Below are 23,139 nucleotides of genomic sequence, written 5' to 3'. Positions count from 1 at the left end.
TGTGCAATCTGTTTTTTCACATCTAAATGTTAACACTTCATTGCAGTACATAATTTAGCTGATGCATTTGGTGAATGAGGTGGGTTCTGGAGGGCGGCACGATGGCACAGTGGTTAGCACTGCTGCCTCACAGCACCAGGGACCTGGGTTCATTTTTTCTGACCTTGGGTGACTGTGTGGAGTTTGCGGTTTCGCCCCGCGTCTGTGTGGGTTTCCTCCGGGTGCTCCGGTTTCCCCCCACAGTCCAAAGACGTGCCGGTTAGCTGAATTGGCCATGTTAAATTGCTCCTTAGTGTCCAGGGATGTGCAGGTTAGGTTACGGGAATAGGGCAGGGTGGACATGGGTCGGCTGTTCTTTTGGAGAGACGGTGCAGATTCGATTGGCCAAATGGCCTCCTTCTGCACTGGGATTCTGTGATTCTATGGAGTGAATCTCTTTACCAACAGTTCAGAATGCAGTCAGTTTGCTGCTTGCAGCTCTGGAATGACAGCGTTTTGAACATTCTGGTGTCCTCCCACGGCCCCATTTAATTTTTGAAAAACATCTCCTTTTCCTTGTAGTTTCCTACTTTTTAGTGGATTGCTGCCTCATTTCACAAAGTCCCTGGGAATGAAAGTTTGATATTTTATGTCATTTCAACAAGGAGCACAGTGATGTTTACTGACCCGCATGAAAGAAAAATCCATAAATGTGGAACTGACATTTGAACAAAACACAGGAACTGGAAATGGTCACAGGTCTGACTATGTAATGTACCCATCTGGAGCTCTCAAATCCTCTGAAGACCAGTCAATAACTACAAGAGAAAGATAGAGAAACTGAACAGTTTTGGTCCCCTTATCTACGGATAGATATACTGGTATTGGACGCAGTCGGGTATGGAGGGATTTTCTTATGAGGAGAGGTTAAGTAGGTTAGGCCATTGGATTTTAGAAGAATAAGAGGCAACCATATTAAGGCATATAGGATTCGCAAGGACTTGACAGAGTAGATGCTGAGAGATGTTTCATCTTCTGGGAGAGTCTAGGACAGAGGGCATAATCTCAGAGCAATCCCATTCAAGACAGGAGTTAAGGAGGAATTTCTTCTCTCCGAGGGTAGCGAGTCTATGGAATTCCTTACTGCAGAAGGCTGTAGAAGCTGGGTCATTAAGTATGTTCAAGGCTGAGATAGACAGATTTATAATTAGTAAGAGAATCAAGGATTATGGGGATAAAGTGGGAAAGTAGAGTTGGGGATTATATCAGATCAGCCATGATCTCATTGAATGGTGGAGTAGACTCGATGGGCTGAGTGGTATCCTTCTGCCCCAACATCTTACATATAATCTTGTGGTCTGTAGAATATAACCATCAGAAATTTCATTTGTATATTTTTGAATGACTTATTTGTCTGAAAATTTGTGATAGTTATTTTTCCCGATAATTTGCCCGCTGCAATTTTCTTTGGACACAATGTAAACCTGCGGCATGTTGCCATTTCACCTTTTAGGCAGTTGTTTGAATTTTATGTCACAGGCGGTGCTCATTTTTTCGGGTCCGGCCTTCTATTACTGCATACAAAGCACTGTCAACATTTGTGATTTTGAGAAAAATCCATAATATTTGCTCTGCTCAGAACATTCCAAACACTTTGTCATATCTTAGTGATTTACTGTTTTTGCATTTCTTTAATCTCCATGATTCATGATAATAGTGAGAGAGAGATACTCTCATTCCCCCGCCAACCAATTGAATTGGGCACATTAAAATAGTGCAGAAGCAATAAAGCATAAGGGATTGCAAGCATTATCATCTTCCTGAGCAAAGCAGGATCAATATATCTGTAACAAATGCCCATGTATGGACAATGCTGTGTACTTCTAGAGGAAGATGGTTTGTGCACATTGAAACAATTAAATTTCACCAGAAAAATGTTGCAATTGTAAACTTCAGCTAAGCATCCATTGAAAGCACCTGATTACAATAGTGCCATACTAATAGCTTTTGCTGCATGTATTGAAGCAATTAGCGGTGTCAGAAAAATATTATTGGTACAATTTCATGATAAAATCACACACTTACTTTACATTGCAAATGTTCTCGTATTAAATAAAAATGAAATTAAATGCATTGACTTAAGTCTGTTGGAAAATAATGAAAGGCTGGTTTCAATTTGAGGTGTAATGAGGTGATGTAAGAGATTTAAAATATTGGAAATGGCAGATGTACTTAAGTTAATTGGAATTTTCCATTACATTTGGTTAAAGTTTTTTAAGATCAATAACTTTTACATGTTGTGTTAACCCATTGTCAGAAAATGGAGGAATGAGGATAATGGTTGGGATCTTCTTGACTTGCAGGGTCATTTCTGGATCCTGGCCCTACCCATGTCAGCCGCCCACCCTTCTGCACTATCTGACGCAAGGCAGCCAATTAACAGGCTGCTTCTGCATTAGCTGTCCAATTGATTAGCACTGTTGCCTCACAGCGCTAGGTTCCTGGGTTCAATTCCAGTCTTTGGTCACTGTCTGGAGTTTGTACGTTTTCCTAATGTCTGTGTGGGTTTCCTTCGGGTGCTCCGGTTTCCTCCCACAGTCCAAAATCCACAGGTGGATTGGCCATGGTAAATTGCCCCTTAGTGTCCAAAGATGTGTAAGTTAGGTGGGGTTATTTGGTTATGGATATAGGGTGGGGGAATGGGCCAAGGTAAGGTGTTCTTTCAGAGGGTCGTGTGGACTTGATGGGCTGAACGGCCTCCTTCTGCACTGTAAGAATTCTAATTAGGGACAACGGGCAGCACACAGATAGGGGAGGCTCAAAAGGAGGGGGCCAAGGAAGCGCCATCAGGAAATGTGATGCTACTGAGGCAGACAGAGAGTGAGAGGGCACCATATGATGGAGATGCTCACCTAAAGGTTCAATCAGCATCCTATGAACAGCTAACAGAACCATCTCGGGAATGTAGGGGAACTGGCTCCAAATGTCTGTAGGTGTGCTGCATACAGCCTTTCTGTTCTGCACATGCCAGATCATATGATAAGGCTTCGACCAATTGCCCTGATGCCATTTCTACTGTGTTGCTATCCTTCTGACAGAGTGAACGCCTGTGCGACGCCTTCATATTTGCTGAACAGAAAATCACCCCCACCCCCACCGCATGTGCGCAAATCTCACCTCCACAGGGATGGGAAAATTCCAGTCAACATCAGAAGCAGCCATACACAAGGCTGCTTGACAAGCCAAAACTGCTAAATAGTGTATAGCAATACGAAGGGTGGATAGTTAACGGAACAGGGAATAATTTATCTGTAATTTCCATCAAACAAGAAAATATCAGTGGCCCAACAAAATACTTTCTGGGAACTCAATTTGAAAATGGAAGATAGGTATTAATGTAGTCCCGGTTTTCTCTCATTAAACAAATGATATAAAGCATTTCTCGTTTAAGTTGCATTGTTTATGTAAATGTACTTGTTTCCCTCCCTGTGATGACTGTTAATTGACCTCTATCTTTTTGTGAATCTTCTCCTGCCCTTTACCACCTCCCCTCTACCCTCTGACGAGATGCAGGAAGCGTTCTGCAGTTTAAGCTTTCCCATAACTGCTTGCAAAGTGAGCAGTTGTTGGTCATGCGGGCAGCAAACAGTTTGTGAAAAGATCTTGAAGATTTTTCAAAAGCGGCTAAGAGAAGTGACTTCATGGTCTTTGTAGCAGTTTCTGAAAACCTAGCGTGCCCTGTGTGATGACTTCTGAACAATGCTGGTATTGTGTGTGGTGGAGAGAAACTAGTGCTTTGGCAGATTCTGCTGTCTGTTTAAGTCTTGTTACTTGTACTTGCACTGAAAAGACGACATTCCATTGCCAGCGGTGTGCTTGGGAGCCTTTTTGGCAAGTGCTGCAGTGGGTAGTACAGTTGCCTAGGGCTTTTTATTGGCAAAAACAGTAAGCTGCAGAATGTGAAAAGCAATGGTGGCATTTTAATGACACTTAAAACCAACCCGTTTACGTGGATAATCAAAACTATAATGGTGCAACTTTGTGTTCGCTGATGGCAAATATTAAAATCAAAAAGATGCTCAAGTCAGTTAAAAAATAAGAAGCAGTTCTACAAATCAGCAGAGCTGTTAAGATTAAATAAAACTGATGCAATTTGAAACTCTAGCAATATTAATTGTGGAGTATCATAGTTTCCCTCTTGCGTCACACGTGCACATTACTGTTTTTGGCCGACTGTTAACCCTTTAAATATCTAAAGCTAAATATTACAAAAGAGAATTAGGACAATAAAACGCACACAGTCCAGACTTTGCCCCCTCATGGAATATTCTGCGGGTGTTGGTGCCATTTACAACATAGACGGCATGGCAGCATAGTGGTTAGCGCTGCTGCCTCAAAGCATCAGAGACCTGCGTTCAGTCCCGACCTTGGGTGACTGTGTGGAGTCTGCACGTTCTCCCCGTGTATGCGTGGGTTTCCTCTGGGTGCTCCAGTTTCCTCTCACAGTCCAAAGGACTGCAAATTAGGTGGAATGGCCATGCTAAAGTTGCCCTAACCAAAGACGTGCAGGTTAAATGTGGTTATGGGGTGAGAGGGATAGGGTTGGGGCCTGGTTAGGGTGCTCTTTAAGAGGGTCAGTGCAGACTCGATGGGCCAAATGGCCTCCTTCTGCACTGTAGGAATTCTATGGTTTACATAAACATGAACATGGCAGTCTCCCCTCCGAAGGGGATATTGGAGGTGAGTGCTCAAGCAGCTATAAAAGGGGTTGGGAGGAGATAAATATACAGGCCTCAGAGAGTGTCCCACATTATTGTGGTCTGCTGCGCTCGCCACAACTTGGCACTGCAGAGGGGAGACCACCCGGACAAGGAAGATATTGAGGAGCGCCACATCTCCTCGGAAGAGCAGGAGGTCGAGGAGGAAGGCGAAGGGCAACTCGCAGAGGAGGAGGAATTACCTCATGCCATGGCCAGGGCCCACATCGGCCATCAAGCTAGGGGACGTCCTCATAGCCTCTTGGTTTGAGGACAACCAGGAATATGGAGTGGGGATTGTAATCTCATCATTGCTGTGGTACCAGTGGTAGGTTTTTCTGATGCAGCCCGATTCCATGGGCAGTGCACTAAAGCAATTAGCCGGACTCTGGGAGAATAAGGGAGTTGCATTGAGGACAGAGCGATGCTCCCCTCATCCTCATTGACATGTCTGTCTCCTACCTGACAGAGAGCTGATGCGACCTGCCAATGAATGGACTAATCATGGAGTTTAGAGACACGGGAAGAACTCTCATTTGCTACAGCCCCCTTACAGTATCCATCTATCTCTACTTTAAAAATATTCAAGAGTCGCGCTTCCACCACCTTTTGAGGAAGAGAGTTTCAAAGACTCACACCTCTGAGAAAAATAAAATCCTCCTCATCTCTGTCCTAAATGGACAAAGCCTTATTTGTAAATGGTGTCCCTTAGTTGGTTTCTCCCACTAGGGGAAACATCCTGTCAGCACTAACTCTGTCAAGACCCCTCAGGAACTTGTATGTTTCAAATAAGTAATCTCTTACTCTTCTAATCTGCAACATACACAAGCCTAGGCTGCCTAACCTTTCCTCACAAGACAACCTGTCCACTCCTGGTATTAGTTAAGCACTACTTCCGATGCATTTACACCCTTCCTTAATAATGAGATCAGTACTGTACACAGTACTCCAGATGTGTCTCACCAGTGCCATGAATAACTGAAGCATAACCTCCCTAATTTTTTATTCAATTCCCCCTCACAATATATGGTAACATTCTATTAGCTTTCCTAATTGTTGTGCTTGCATACTAGCTATTGCGATTCATACACAGGACACATAGATCCTTCTGCATCTCAGAGCCTTGCAACGTCTCACCGTTTAGATAACATGCTTCATTTTTATTTTTCCTGCCAAAATGGACAATTGTACCCTTTCTCACCTTATACTCCATTTGCCAGGGTTTGCCCACTCAATCAAAACGTGTCTTCTTCACATCTCACTATCCTGCCTATCTTTGTGTCATCAGCAAATTTAACAATACCTTCAGTCCCTTCACCCAAATCATTTATATAATTCTAAGAAGTTTGTGTCCCAGCACGGATCCCTGAGACGCATCACTCATTGCATCTTACCAACCAGAAAAAAGGCCCACTTATGCCTACCCTCTGTTTTCTGTCAGCTAGCCAATCCTCTATTCACCATGAACTTTTATATTTTTGCAATAACCTTTAATGTGGCACCTTATTAATTGACTTCTGGAAATTTAAATGCAGTACATCCACCAGTTCCCCTTTATCCACAGCATACGTTATTTCTTCAGGGAACTCCAATAAATTGCTTAAATATGTTTCCCTTTCACAAAACCATCTTGACTCTGCCTGATTACTCGGAATTTTTCCAAGTGCCCTGCTGTAATGTCTTTAATAATAGCTTCTAGCATTTTCCCGATGACAGTTACATTAACTAGCCTATAGTTTCCTACTTCCTGTCTCCCATCTCTTTTGAGTAAAAGGAGTTACATTTGTTATTTTCAAATCTAATTGAACTTTTCCTGAAACATTTCAGAAAATTAAAACCATCGTATCAACTATCTCACCAGCCACTTCTTTTAAGTCATCAGGTCCATAAAGACCCGAGGACTTCTCAATCTTCAGCTCTAACAATTTGCTCAGTACCACTTCCCTGATGATTGTAATTTCCCTGAGTTCCTCCCTCCTTTCCAATTCCTGATTTAATTTATTTATGGAATGTTACTCATATCCTCTATAGTGACGACTGATGCAAAATACCTGTTCAGTTATCCGCTGTCTTCTTATTTTCCATTATTAATTCCCCAAACTTATTTTCTAAAGGACCAATGCTCATGTTGTTAATTCGTAATGTTTAAAAATAACTATTGTCACAACACCTGGGCTAAAGCGTAATCAATTCCAGCCCACCCCCCCTTGATCCTGAGTCGGTTAAATTAACAATCAATTCTTAGAAAAATATCTGAAGTCTTTGGCCCTTGACGGCCCTATAATTACAGTCACCAGGTTTGTAAATTTGAACACAGTTACTTTTTATTTATTACAGAAACTGTAAGGAAACATGCAGCAAATGCAACTGGTCAACTATCATCTAGTTCTTAACCCCGCCCTTCCCCCTCCACTTTAACTTTCCCCACTCTCTACACACACACCCACAGACTTAAGACAAACAAACACAGGAGGGAAGAGAGGGGTGAAACTAATAAGGATGAAAATAAAAAGATAAGAGTCTTTGTTTCAGATGGTTGTTTCTAGCATCTTTCTTCGCTTCAAACATTGCTTTCAGTTCTTTTGTTTTCACTGAAGATTCATTCAGGTCCTTGAGTTTCAGAAATAGAACAGCTTATGTGGAGAAAACATGAGACAGAGAAAGAAAGAGAGAGCAGATTCTTCCCTTGAGTGTCCAGGGACCAGACTCCGCTTTCCTTAGGCTCTGGAAATCAGCCCACTCAGGCAAGATCCAATCATTACCTGTTTCCAGGCAGAATATGGCCTTTTGGCCAATTCATTGGTGGCCAGCAACACCTATTAACCATAACCTTAATTCCCATCCCAATCTCTGTCAAGTCAACTAGCCATTCTCTTTAAACTCAGCTCTCACTGGCAATACAGGTTTGTAGACTTACCCCTTTACCCTGTACCAAAATACAGTCAAGAAATGACTGTTGCTTATTTTAATGGCTGGATTCTCACAATATTATTGTAAAATTCCTAATTTGCTTCTTTATTGGAGGCTTTAACTCATTGACAGTTTTAACCAATTGAGAGTATTTATTCAATAGACAAATGGATGTTATTTGATTGTACAAACATTCAATACAATAGTGCAACAGTGATCTCTGTTAGGGAAGAGTTAATGTTCCCTAGTACTTAAGTTTGAACTGGGGTATTAATTGTCAAATAGATTGCACTTATTGTTTAACAGACAATATATAAAGGGGACACAGGTGGCACTGTTTTGTGTTGGAGAGGTAATTACTGAACATAATATGCTTGGAATAAATCAAGACTTATTTCTTAGTACTTATATAGTTACCAATCTCCAATCTTACATAGTTGTGTTTTTAATTCACAGAAGTTTCAAAGAAATATTTTGTACTTAGAATCCACTTTCTCTCAATGCTGCAGTGTCCCTATCATTGACTGGAGTGCTGATGTAATTTGAAAATCTTTCTTCTTTGTATTTCTAATGAAAGGAGCACTCGACTTTGATTCTCCGTTCCTGCATGCCGATGGGATTTTCCATTCCAGCTGCAGTGAATGGAGATTTGGCTGAGCATTCTCGCTGGCAGCTGTAGCGAGGCGGACTCACTACGGAGAATCTCGCTCCTTGTCCCTGTATCAGGCCCAGTGTTATCATGGTGCACTTCACCAGAGTTTCTATGCTTTAAATTAAGTTGCATTTTTACAGTTAGGTGACAATGAAAAGTTCAAGTACAGAAAATCTTTAATTGTGAAACTGAATTTGAAACATACTTGACCATAAGACCGTAAGACATAGAAGTAAAATTAGGCCACTCAGCCCATTGAGTCTTCTCCGCCATTCAATCATGGCTGATATTTTTCTCATCCCCATTCTCCTGCCTTTTCCCCATAACCCCTGATCCCCTTATTAATGAAGAACTTATCTATCTCTGTCTTAAAGGCACTCAGTGATTTGGCATCCACAGCCTTGTAACAAAGAGTTCCACAAATTCACACCCTCTGGCTGAAAAAATTCCTCCTCATCTCTGTTTTAAAGGATCGTTCCTTCAGTCTGAGATTGTGTCCTCTGGTTCTAGTTTTTCCTACAAGTGGAAATATCCCCTCCATGTACACTCTATCCAGACCTTGCCGTATCTTGTAAGTTTCAATAAGATCTCCCCTCATCCTTTTAAACTCCCAACAACTACAGACCCAGAATCCTCAACCTTTCCTCAAACAACAAGCTGTTCATTCCAGGGATCATTCTTGTGAACCTCCTCTGGACCCTTTCCAAGGCCAGCACATCCTTCCTTAGATATGGGGCCCAAAACTGCTCACAGTGCTCCAAATGGGGTCTTAGCAGAGCCTTATACAGCTATCTCTTTGAGAACCCTGGGGTGTAGTCCATCCGGTCCAAGTGACTTATTCATCTTTAAACCTTTCAGTTTCCCCAGAACCTTCTCCTTAGTGATGGCCACTGCATTCACCGCTGACCCCTGATTCTCCTGGAGCTCTGGCATCCCACTGGTGTCTTCCACCATGAAGACTGATGCAAAGTAACTATTCAGTTCATCTGCCATTTCTTTGTTTCCTATTATTACTTCTCCAGCCAAGTTTTCCAGTGATCCAATGTCTATTTTTGCCTTTCTCTTATCTTTTATATATTGAAAGAAACTCTTCCTCTCTTCTTTTGTATTGCTAACTAGCTTGCACTCATATTTTAACTTCTCTCCCCTTATTGCTTTTTTACTTCTCCTCTGCTAGCTTTTAAAGGCTTCCCCATCCTCTGGCTTCTCACTATTCCTCGCCACTTTGTATGTTTTTTCTTTTGCTTTTATGCTGTCCTTGACTTCCCTCGTCAACCATGGATAACTCCCCTTAGCATGTTTCCTCCTCCTTGGGATGAATTTCTGTTGTTCCCAAATAACCCCCAAAAACTCCTGCCATTGCTGTTCCACTATCTTCCCTGCTGGGCTCCTTTTCCAATCAATTCTGGCCAGCTCCTCCCTCATGTCTTTGTAGTTACCCTTAGTTAATTGCAATACCATTACATCTGATTCCAGCTTCTCCCTCTCAAACTGCAGGGTAAATTCTATCATATTGTGATCACTGCTCCCTAAGGATTTGTTCACCTTAAGATCCCTAATCAAGTCGGCCTCATTACACATCACCAAATCCAGAAATGCCTATCCCTAGTAGTAGGCTCTCCCACAAGCTGCTCCAAAAAAAACATTTCTTAACATTCCACAAATTCCTTTTCTTGAGATCCACTACCAATCTGGTTTTCCCAGTCCACCTGCACATTGAAGTCCCCAATAATTGTGATATTGCTTTTTTTACATGCTTTCTCTATCTCCTGATTTATTTTCTGCTCCACAGCCCGACCACTGCCAGGGGGCCTGTACATAACTCCCATCAGGATCTTTTTACCTTTGCGATTCCTCAACTCTACCCACAGAGGTTCTATGCCTTCTGATCCTATATGACTCCTTACTATCGATTTAACTTAATTCCTTACTAACAATGCAACTCCGCCCCCTTTACCCATCTGCCTGTCCTTTCAATAGGACACATATCCTTGTATATTTAGATCCCAGCCCTCATCCCCTTGCAGCCATGTCTCTGTGATGCCCACAACATCGTACCGACCAATTTTAATGTGCGCAACAAACTCATTTACCTTGTTCTGTATACTGCGCGCAGTACAATACCCTCAGTCCTGCATTGGCCACCTCCCTTCTCACACTTGTCAAATTTTTGCTCTGCCTGAGGGTGATCTTGTTCTCTTATTTTTGTTCTTTATTTCTCCTACAGTTATGACACCTTCTAAGCTAACGCTCTGGCTCCCACCCCCTCTGCCATACTAGTTTAAATCTTCCCGAGTAACACTAGCAAACCTCTCAGCCAGGATATTGGTGCCCCTCAAGTTTGGATGCAACCCATCCTTCTTGTACAGGTCACACCTGTCCCGGAAGAGATTCCAATGGTCCAGAAATCTGAGACCCTCCCTCCTAAACCATTGGTTTAGCCATGTGTTTAGCTGCACTATCATCCTATTTCTGGCCTCACTGGCACGGGGCACAGGGAGTAATGCTGAGATTACAACCCTAGAGGTCCTGCTTTATAGCTTACTGCCTAACTCCCTTAACTCCTTATGCAGGACCTCGTACTACGACCTCTGGCTGTTCACCCTCCTCCTTCAGGACCTCCTGTGTTCATTCAGAGATGACCTGGACCCTGGCACCAGGGAGGCAACACACCATCCTGGAGTCTCTTCCATTTCCACAGATGCGCCTATCTGAGCCCCTTACTATAGAGTCCTCTGTAACTGTTGCTCTCCCACTTTGCCTTCCCATGCTGAGTAACAGAGCCAGTTGTGGTGCCACGGTTCTGGCTGCTGTTGTTTTCCCCTGATCAGCTATCCCCCCAATAGTATCCTAAATGGTATATCCATTAAAGAGGGAAACAGCCACAGAGGATTCCTGCACTGACTGTTTGCCCTTTCTAGCGATCACCCATCTGTCTGCCTGTACCTTGGGTGTGACCACATCTCTATAACTCCTATCTATGGTGCTCTCCGCTGCCTGCATGCTCCTAAGTGCATCCAACTGCTGCTCCAACTGAACCACGCGGCCTGTGAGGAGCTGCCATTTGTTACACTTCCTGCAGAAGTAGTCAACCAGAACGCTTGAAGCGTCACATATCTGCCACGTCTCACAGTTAGAGCACTGCACCCCGCTGAGTGACATTTAAGCACTAGTTAATTAATTTAAAATAAATACTGAAATTATTATTAGATTAAGTTACAATTAACTAGATGGCCCTGACACTAGATTTTTACTGTAAAGTTAAATGTTAAATACTAATCTCTGCCCTCAGGTTTTGTTACTCCTCTACCTAGTTAATTAATAAGTTTTCTTAGTTTTTTTCAATGTTTTCCTTCTCAAATTTATCAGCTAATCAGGTCACAGCTTTACTGTGATGTCACTTCAGTTTTACCCCCACAATTTGAAAAGGTATTTGAATCACTTACCTTCCCAGGATGCTCTCTGGATCTCTCCCTGCAGGTCACCAGTTACAAAGCCAGAAGAAAGAAAACAAAACAGAAAGGGAAAAGCACCCCCTCCCACACTGCACCGAATTACCACACTGTTCCAAATGACCAAGTTCCAATCCCCACTCTGGCTGTCTCACTCACTCAGTCTGTCTCAACATCACGTGCGCAAGCTTGACCCAAATTGACTACCTCTAATTTACATTATTCGATACTTCCAAGTAGTGGCTGTCAATTGTAGAAAGGAACGCAAAATAGTGCTGACCAGGTAGAATGGTAACTGTCCGCAATCCCTGTATAAGGTCACTGAGGATGCCTGCCATTGTGGAGGATACTTAACATTTCCCTGTGAGCAGTTTATTTAGATTTAGATTTAGATTTAAAACAGTACAGCACAGAACAGGCCCTTGGGCCCTCGATGTTGTGCCGAGCAATGATCACCCTACTCAAACTCACATATCCACCCTATACCCGCAACCCAACAACTTCCCCCTTAACCTTACTTTTTAGGACACTACGGGCAATTTAGCATGGCCAATCCACCTAACCCGCACATCTTTGGACTGTGGGAGAAAACCGGAGCACCCGGAGGAAACCCACGCACACACGGGGAGGACGTGCAGACTCCGCACAGACAGCGACCCAGCCGGGAACCGAACCTGGGACCCTGGAGCTGTGAAGCATTGATGCTAACCACTATGCTACCGTGCTGAGGGATCTCAGATCCTAATCTTGGAATGCAATGTTTGAAGTATTTGATAGCGATCGTGTGTGGAGTGTGGGAGGATGGGGGAAGCGGTTGGGAGTATGGTGGGGTGAAAGGAAAGAGGGAAAAGCAGAACGGACAGAGGGCAGGAAATAAAGGATTTTTTTTCTCTGAAAGGGTCACAAAACCAACTTGTCTCTTGCAGGCATCCAGTAGTGAAAGCTTGTTTCAGTGACAAATACAACAAATATTGGTCGGGATTCTCCGTTACCCGACGGAGATATCGTAATCGGCGATCGAGCGGAGAATCCATTCCAACGGCCAAATCGGGGCCGGCGGCAGTTTGTTGTCGGTCAGCCATGCTCCGCCCTCACGGATGTGTGATCATGTTGCATGCCGTTGCAATGGCATTGGCACATTATTGGAAGGCCCTCTCGCAATGCTCCGGCCCCGATGGGCCGGGTTCCCGACCGAGCGGGTGACGTGTCGTCTGAGCGGTCGGGAACCCGGCGTGGAGGCTGGGGATTATGTCCAGCACCGCCACACTCAGCCGGAAACCATGCCTCTTGCGGGAGGGGGGGGGGGGGGGGGGCTTCCGTGGGGGATGGGGGTCTGGTGGGGGATGGCCTGAGGGGTTGCTGATGGTGGATGGGATCCGCACATGGCCGGCGCTATGTTGTAAGGTGTGACCGCTGCAGGTCGTCGCCGTGCACATGTGTGGCCATGGATCCTGCCATTCGCCGTCTGTTTTAGGCACGGGAGCTGGGAGTTTCACCCGGCGCCGCTGCCAGTCCCTCACCGGTGAGGGTTCGGCGCCGATTTTGCCGTCGTAAAACGCCAGGAAATCCTCCGTTTCAGCCGGCACTTACCTGCTGAAACAGAGAATCCAGCCCATTATATTTGAACTAGCACCAAATTATGCCGTCCTCTCCTTTTGATTCTGTTTTGCAACAAACAGTGATAGATACAGTGGAAAAATATCAATATATGTGCCTTCACCCGAGATCAAAGTCTTTGTTGTAAATATCCGTTTTAGAAAATTTAAGATGCTCGCAAAGTGAGTGAGGAGCACTGCCCGAGTGTCTATAGTTCATCAAGGTGATGGTTACCGTACGCTGCCGCCACCTCCAACTGGATGTGTAACTGCACAGCAAAGGGTACACGGACACAGTGTAGCCATTAAAGTCACCATCCCTTCAAATTTCTACACAAGTAGATCCTACTAGGCTGAAGTTGGTGGCATTGCCAAGATACCATAATGTGCCATGCTTCACTGCAATCGGGAGATGTCAGAGCCACTGTACACCAGATGAGAAGACTTCAACTCCATCCTCCAGTTCGTGAGAAGCAGGAGGAGTGGCCACAAGCATCTAGTGAGATTTCCAGTGGTGCAGGAAACAATCAACTTTATGCATGTGGCCCTGCAGGTGCCATACATACAACAGAACCACAAGGTGAACCAATCCCCAACTTGCAGTTGGTGTGCAACCATGCACAGGGCATCATGTTCATCATGCTCACTATGCCAACAACAGCCACAATATTTCCATCCTGTGCCAGCCAGCAAATTTCAGCTCTTTGAGTCATGATGTGCCCGAGGGTGACGGCTTGGTGGCAAGGGGCACCTGTGAATCATGACAACCGTTCTCTCAGCCACCCATCCCCCCACCCCCAGCCAATCATGTGTGTACAACTTACATACAACTGTCAAGCCATGATGCCACGAGGACTGCCATTGGACAGTCCATTGGTGTTTTGAACCAATGGTTCCACTGTCTGAACCCTTTGATGGAAGCCTGTAATACTGTACTCAGTTGAATGAGAGCCCAATTGATGAGGGTCTATTGCCTCTCTCTCTTGTAACCTTGCTTCCAAGAGGACACAGGCTCTGCCAAGCTTTTGGAAAGTGGTCCTGGAGGAGGAGGAAGGGAGGAGGCATCCGGGATCCCGTTGTTCTGAACAAGTTGTCTCTGATCAGCTAATCAGACTTTAGGTTTCTCTAAAATCTCATTTAGTCCCTCAAGCCTGTTTCACCATGGCTGATCTGTGACCTAACCCCATATATCTACTTTCATTCTCATGACCTTTAATTGCTTTAGAATTTCCCACTTTCCACTTCTCTGCTGCAGGCCATCACAGTACCTTCTTGAGCAAATTCTTAAATAAAAAGCATGGCAAAAAACATTCCATTCTAACTTTATGTAATGACATTTCCAAGAATGCACGTGAACTTAAACAGTTTACACTTATACATTCGCTTAATGCCTGTCTTTTTTCTTGTCCTAATGCCCCTACGCATCACAGTCCCAGTGCAGTCGTATGGTATGGGCTTTCACTGGGGCATCATAGAATCCCTATAGTACAGAAGGAGGCCATTCAGCCCATCGAGTCTGCACTGACCCTCCGAAAGAACACTCAGCCCACTCACCGTCATAACCTCACGCATTGATCATGGCCAATCCACCTAACCTACACATCTTTGGAAGACTTCAAGAAGCTCTGGGTCAGCTTCAGGTTGCGCCATCTTGGCATGGATAGACGGAAGAATTCTAGACTGACTGGCTGAAAGGCAACAGCAAGGGCACCGGCAGACAAAATCATTGCCACTCTTCCACATCGAACCTTCAGTAATCCCAATAAACTGATAGATGGTGCATAGATTGCTGTGGGATCATAGAACATAGAACAGTACTACACAGTACAGGCCCTTCAGCCCACGATGTTGTGCCGACCATTTATCCTAATCTAAGATCAACCTAACCTACACCCCTTCAATTTACTGCTGTCCATGTGCCCGTCTAAGAGTCGCTTAAATGTCCCGAATGATTCTTGACTCCACCACCTCTGCTGGCAGTGCATTTCACACACCCACCACTCTCTGTGTAAAGAACCTACCTCCGACATCTCCCCTATACCTTCCTCAATCACCTTAAAATTATGTCCCCTCATGAAAGCCATTTCCACCCTGGGGAAAAGTCTCTGGCTATCCACTCTATCCATGCCTCTCATCATCTTGTACACCTCTAGCAAGTCACCCCTCTGCCTTCTTCGATCCAGTGAGAAAAGCCCTAGCTCCCTCAACCTTACTTCATAAGACATGCCCTCCAATCCAGGCAGCATCCTGTTAAATCTCCTCTGTACCCTCTCCAAAGCATCCACATCCTTCCTATAATGAGGCGACCAGAACTGGACACAATATTCCAAGTGTGGTCTAAGTTCTGCAAACCCCTTTGACCACTGGCGGCCACAGCCAGAATGGCAGTAGCCTAAGTGTGCATGGAGCTACCCTGAGCTTACAGGCTACAGGTATGGATCTCAGGACCTCAGTCTGAGCTTCCACTGTTGCACTCAGACATTGAGTAGCTTCTGCCTTGGCTGCAATGGAGCTGAGACACTGACCACAGACATTGCATCACAGCTGTGTTCACAAGTGCTGTTGTTGAGTTGTCCACCACACTGCAAGGATGGGCTTTGTGTGAATCTGTCAATCTGCGCACCAAGTTAGAGCCAGGCACCTCCATGCTCCTTGACAGTGGCAGATAGCCAGTGCACCGAGCATTTCTGTGAACATACTCCTATACTATATACCCTGTCAAAGTCCTCATGTATATCTGCTGCAGTAGAACTAAATTGCAGCCTTGCCCTGCTGTGACTGGCACACATCCTTTCCACCTGGCAGGCTGCAGCCCACACATGCTTGGTGACTTTGCATAATGCCAATATATGAGCTGGTGACCGTACATCTCAGATTAAGTGACTGCTTCTCCAGCTTTCATAGCTCTTGCTCTTGTCCTTCATCTTGAGGCTGCACTGACTGACCTGAGAGCAGAAATACAGAAGGCTGGTGTGAGGGAAAGGAGGGAGGACAGGGTGATAAACAGGGGGCCCATGGCCACACTATCTGCATCTTGTGCTTCATGACAGAAAGGAAGACGAGAGTGAAGTGGGATTTGAGAAGTTTCATAAGACAACAACATCCTGTCAACCTCTGTGATCTTGGCGATTGCAATGGCCCCAATCATTATTGTCCTTTAATAAGAAGCACTGTTTCCTCCAGGGAGTTCAAATAATGCAGTTGTCCCTGTCCCCTGTTGATTTTCTACTGATATCTTCTGTTATATGTGTCCTTGTCCTGTAAAAGAGAGGAAAAAGTGTCAGTGAATATGTTGCAATATGTTGAGGTGATGTGCCTGCCACAGCTGAATAGCTAGATGTATGGAAACTGCGCGAAGTGGGTGTGAGGCTTTCAGCAATGATAAAAGAGGTGGAGCATCTGAACGTTAAGCATAAGTCCTGGTTGCAAGAGATTTACATATGGTTGTGTGATGAGGTTGTGGTGCATTGAACAGCTTGAGAGATTGCTGGGACAATGGGAAAGAAAATGTCATTTGAAGATGCATTCACTGACCTTGACCACACGTGTGAGGTCATTCAACTCTTTGAGGCACTGCAGTGAGGTCCTTGAAGTCAGACTACTGGAATTGATCCCAAAGGTTACCTGCTCTCATTTACTGCACAGTATAGGCTTGGACAGTCTGCTATGGAAACATAGCCTTTCTTCTGTTTTCCCCCTCCTGGGCGAAGGCTTTCAATGCAGATTCAAAGAACCTGAGACTCCTTTCTCTGATTTGTTGCTCCATTGATCATGTCAGTAGTTCCATCAATGCATTTTGTAGACAGTTCTGCCAGCGCCTGCAGCCAGAATGCATCATCTCTTTAAGTGGGGCAGGCTGCCTTTAAGAAGTGTTGGCTAGTGTCAACTCGGGACAGCTGTGAATCTAGTCCCTCCGCTAAGCATGCAGCCACTCAACAGCATGTTTCAGGCTGGGCTGCACACCACATTATTGGGATGAACAAGCAGCAGGAGGGTTGCATGCTGCCTGCCTCACCTCGAGTAGTGTGTGGCTAATCGCACATTGTGATCCCCATACCTTCGAACAGGTCTTACCCAATTCTTAGCCCAATTCAATTTAGATTTTGATTGAGGGATTAATGTTAAACTCCACTATTCTTCTTCGAGTAGAGCCATTGGTTCTTTTACATCCACTTGTGAGAGAGAGGACAGAAGAGGCCTCAGTTTAACATCTTATTCCAAAGGGTGCCACCTCAAACAGCGCAGTACTTAACTTTGTCTTACACTCAGTTGTCAGCCTGGATTATGTGCTCATGTCTCTGGAGTGGGGCTTGAACCCTTCTGGTCAAAAGGCAAGACAAAGAACAATTTTGAAAACTGATTTACTAATTGCTATGACAATCATTTCCTGCCTTCTGTATCTTTTCAATGCAGGATGCCATACTTTACATGGCAAGTTGGACAAATGCTGTTCTACGTTTAAATAATGTAGCAGCTAAATTGCATTCATGGTTCTATGTATCACTTTTCATTTTCTTTACCAAGATAGCGTTTCAACTAATTAAGAATTAAAAATAAGCTGCTAATCCTCTCGTGAGTGAAAGTATAAGTAACAGGGCCCACACAAAAAAAGAAAGAAGCTTGCATACTGCTTTCCTGATCACCAGATGTCTCAAAGTGCTGGGCAGCCAATGAAGTCTTTTTGAAGTGTAGTCACAATTTTATTGTGGGAAAGTAAAACACTCTTCACTGACTATTAATTTAAGCAGTAATTGAAATTTCCGCATCCCTACACTTGATATCTACTTACTGGTCAGGACTGATGGATCAAATATCTAAAAGCTGATAATGCCAGGCTTCCATTGCCCTATGTTTCAATGACTGGATGTGGACGTATGTCAGTGGTCCCACGCTGTACGTTTACAGTTTGGGTGGTAGGACAAGGATGTATGTTTGTGACCCCTCTGCCTCCACACAGCGAACGCATAATCTCAGCTATATGTAAGGGTCCCTCCTGTTTATTCCCTTATTTCCCCTGTCTTTTATTTTTATGTTCTTATTTTGATCCATTGATGATTAATAGACATGTCTCTAATGGGAAGCAGCCTGTATCTTTCATTCAAGCAGAAGAATCCAGAAGTTACAGGAGAGATCACTTTTCTAGCCTGTGCTAGTTTAAACAAGAGACCACAGACTTGCCATCACCAGTGAGATAGATGGGTTGGAACTCGGTTTGATTGATTGGCTGGTGGCCAGTGAATTGGCCCAAAAGGCTGTACTCTGCCTAATAACAGGTGGTGATGGGATTATGTCCCAGTGGAATGCTTTTCAGAGTCCCAAGGAGTTTCAGTTTTGGTCCTGGCAACACAAATAAGGTTCTGGTACTCTCTTCCAAATTTCTCTCCAGAAAGCCGACTGTGAGTGCTATATTATTGAAACTACTGATGCCTGAATACAAACCACGAACTGAAAGTAAAGTTCGAAGAGAAATGTGCCTCTCCAGGAAAGTTGCTGTGAGTGCTGTATTCCTGAACTTCCAGATAAACCATCACAGGCTGCAAAAAGAAGACAAGAACCTACAAGCTGTGAAGGAAGGTGGGCTGAAAGGCCACCATCTGAAACAAAGACTCTTTTTCCTTCCACTTATAATTTTTACCCCTTTCCACCTCTCTGTGTTGGTCTGCCTTGTGTATGTGTGCAGAGGGTGGGGGCAAGTTAAATTGGGAATTAGTTAATAGTTAACCAGTTGTAGTTACTGCATATTTCATTGTATTTCTTTTTTTAAATTGTAAATAAACAGTAATTGCGTTTAAACTTATAAACCCGGTGGCTGTATTTAAGGGCAGCCAAGGACCAAAGATGTCAATTTTTAAAATGTGAATTATTGGTTAATTTACTTTGTTGTGACTCCGTGATGAATGGGGTTGGAATTGACCACACACTAGCCCAGGATGTTGTAACATACACAATCGGAGGTGTTAAGTGTGCTCCATAAAGGATCAGGTCATAGGCAGTAAATCCCTGATCAAGAGAAACTTTGCAGAAATGTTTCCCTCAATGCAGCTACTTGCTTTTTTTTATAAGCCACTGAAACAAAGTTTTGAGTTCATGGTAGTTACAGCTTTCCGGTTAGCTTTGACACAGTAACACGGTTGGTTCGCAAAATGCTCCCAAGCTTTTTGTTTTGGTGTCGGCTATGGTGATGATTCTGCTTTTCCATTTACACTTCCTGTAGACACATCTTTATTTGTCTTCTTACCATCTCCTTTTGCCTTGGACTATTATCCCATTTGTCATTGGCTCTCTCTCTTGCCTTCCAGCATGCTGGTCAGGCCTGTGGCGGCGTTCGTCATGGGTGGGACAGAAAATTTGACGGACCAGCCAAAGACCTGTGGCAGGTGGGACCAAGAATCCCAGCCATTAACTCTGTTTCTCTTCCAGAGATCTGTTGAATATTTCCAAAATTTTCTGTTTAAAAAAAACACTCATTAAAAGCAAAGTATTTTCATCTCTCATACCATCCTGAACAGGGTTTCTGCCCCTCTCTTGCCGTTCTGTCTCTCGTTTCTGCCTCTTGTCACGTACCCTTTATCACCAGCTGTCCTTCAATTTAAACTCTCCTACCGTGGCTGGTTTAGCACACTGGGCTAAATCGCTGGCTTTTAAAGCAGACCAAGGCAGGCCAGCAGTACGGTTCAATTCCCGTACCAGCCTCTCCGAACAGGCGCTGGAATGTGGCGACTAGGGGCTTTTCACAGTAACTTCATTGAAGCCTACTTGTGACAATAAGCGATTTTCATTTCATTTTCATTTCCCTTCAAATGGACATACCTGATGCCCAATGGTGAAATGCATTCAGTCAACCTCTGCAAAAAACAAAAGGTAACTCACTTTAAATTCTTCTTGCCTGCAGAAGGTGTGTAACAAATCAGATCTGTGACATGCTTCTAGAAAAACCAGCTCCCATAAAGTCACATATAACCTGTTCGATGAGCCTGAGTTATATGTTCAGTGTCACTTATTTGTTTTATTGTTAGCTACCAGATCCCATTGTGTTTCCACCAAGAACCTCCAACTCAGAATCACAAAAATCCTCCCTTTGACACTGCCACTGCTGTCTGAAATTTCCCACATTCTCCAGCCCTGATAAAAGGACATTGATTTTTGATTGGATGAGTACTGCATTCTAATGTGCCTGGTGCTTTGTATTGAGTTCCAGATAAATAACATTTACTGCTTTTCTGCAGTAAAGAAAAGTCAGTGTAACTACTGCAATCTATTCACATGCCATTGCAAATGTGTTCAAGTTATTTATTGTTGTCTTACTGCACAGTTCATGAAGATAAAGACCCAATTTGAGTACACCACAAGGCGGAGTTTAGATGGGTTTCCAAATGTTTCAAGTGGGATTTGATACCATTGATTGAATAAGCCATGGCCATTGTAGTCACTTCTAAACCTCTGCTTAAACCTGTCCTTGAAGAATATTGATATTGGGTCTTAGTGATTGCTGTGCCATTGACTATGGGGAATAGTCCTCAGTTTAAATAAATAATCTTGTCCCTCACTGTGACTGACATTTATCATTCCTTTATGATCTGCATGAATATGGCAACGATTTATCATCATCTGGCAACTGTGGACTTTTTTCTAACTTTGTGGACATAAAAGACTCCTTTATTGATGTTTAACATGAGTGCAAATAAAAGCTTAATGTTGTACATAAATATTTCCTACTGCATACATCTCCCTAATTATGGGGCAGTGTCAGTAACTTACCAAAGTACCAAGTTCTAGTCATTGGTGAACTATCCATAATCATTTCAAAAACACTAGTACTTTTTGTTTTTTGAGGAAATGCATTAAATATTATGCAGGTTACAAATATCTGGACCCACTACTAAATATTTACGGTTAACTATTTGATCAGGCAGATATTACCTCATAACTAAACGGTTTGTGACTATGTGGGGTCACATAATAAACTCTATGACTTTTGGATACTCTTATGACAAGCAAAATGTTATCATGTTATTTCAAAATTGTTGATATTGTTATGATTTTATTTAATTGCAGCTGTCAAAAATGTGGTTGTTAAGTTTAACCTTTTAAAAAGCAGAAACATAAGCTTAAGTGCTATAATTAATTGTATGGTATCTAGCGATACTGTGTGTTATACAGCTGATGCAGTAAGACAGCCAGGGTCTGGAGAAAGGCAAATCTGTTTATAAATAACCTAGAGCCCGGCAGAATGTGCAATGACTAAATTTGCAGAATATACACAACAACGAAGGTGATAGATTCCAAAGTTGAGTAAATAAGCTATGGTTAGATTTGAATATGCTAGAGAATGGAGCATGAGTACTGGCAAATGAAACACAATTTATAGAAATATTTCACATCAGGACAAAAATATCCAGGAAGGGACAGTTCCTTCCATCGAAAGATGAAGTGTATTGAAATTAAAGAGATCTGGGGTCCTGACTGGCAATAAATTCAAGCTGCCACAGCGATACTCCGCGGTAGTGTGGAGAGCAAGTCAGATATTGGGATGTATGAAAAGGTCAATGTTGAGCTGAAATAGTGAGGTAATCTTGCCACTTCATAAATCATTGGTGTGACTACACTGAGAATACTGAGTTCTGTCCTGGTTGGTGGATCACAGAAAGGAGCTTGTTTGTAGCTGACATGATGACACAGAAGAGGCACCAAAATGATTGAGGGAGTGGACAAATTGGATCATGAGGATTATGGCGAATGATTATTGAGGCTGAACTTTTATTGGTGTGACTGGGCCGAGAAGCCGGGGGCAACTCCGCCTCGGCCATATGTGGGACTCCTTGCCAAATTTTTCAGCTGTCTGGCAACTAATTAGTTGTCATCGGGACTTATGCCCCTTAAAAGACAGGTGCTCTGCACAAGAAGCCAATGGGCAATTATGGGCCGGCAACTCTCTGGGAGCAGCGACCAATGCTGGGAATGTATCTGGAAGACCAGGATGCCATGGAAACAGGTTTCTTCTACCAACAAGGGAATTGGGATCTAGTGTGGCCAGTGCCTGTGGGGGTGGGTAATGGGCTGAGGGTCTGCAGGGGATCCTTCCATAGATCAGAGTGCCTGAATAGGTCTTCCCTCACCATTTTTAAAAAAGTATTTTTATACCGAATTTTCAACATTTTTACATTTTACAACAATAGCAAACCCAGCCGACACATTATCTTTCCAGCTTCAGGCAGAACTGAAATGTATGTACATGGTTCGCAGGGCCCCTCCCACATCGCTCACAGATTTCCTCCATCCCCTCAAATAGTCGGATCATCCTTGACTTTGTCAGGTGCACTCTGTACACTACCTTCAGCTTTATCAGCCCCAGCCTTGCACACAAAGTTGAGGCTTTCACCCTCCGCAGCACCTCACATCATAATCTCAGCTCCAGTGCCGCCCCCAGCTCTTCCTCCCACTTTGCCTAAACCCCCTCCATGGACACCTTATCGTCCTCTAAAATCTTCCCGCAAATCGCCGAGACGACCTCCCTTTCCAACACCCCCCGCTGACAGCACCACCTTCAGGAACGAGGCGGCAGGCACCAGCAGAAAGCTCGGGAACACCTTCCTCGCAAAGTCTCGCACCTGCATATACCAGAAATTCACCCACCGCACCAACTCAAACTTCTCATTCAGCAGCTCGCAAACCGCCCTCCTAGAAACAAATCCTTCATCTCCCTAATCCCCTTCTCCTCCCATCCCCGGAACCTCGGACCCATCCTCCTGGCTTAAATCTGTGATTTCCCCTGATTGGCATCCCTCCAGACCCGG

At 43.9% G+C, this 23,139-nt stretch overlaps 1 protein-coding gene across 6 annotated transcripts in view; it reads left to right on the top strand.

The window, feature by feature from the left end:
• The window catches only part of LOC119966112 (retinoic acid receptor beta-like), a 279,552-nt gene that overhangs the window by 29,525 nt on the left and 226,888 nt on the right, over window positions 1–23,139 (top strand). The gene's annotated exons all lie outside the window — the stretch shown is intronic.

This window comes from Scyliorhinus canicula, chromosome 5 (genome assembly GCF_902713615.1).
Source record: "Scyliorhinus canicula chromosome 5, sScyCan1.1, whole genome shotgun sequence".
Lineage (NCBI taxonomy): Eukaryota > Metazoa > Chordata > Chondrichthyes > Carcharhiniformes > Scyliorhinidae > Scyliorhinus > Scyliorhinus canicula.
Note: the sequence above shows the minus strand (reverse complement) of the source record. Positions and strands in the feature narration are given on the sequence as shown.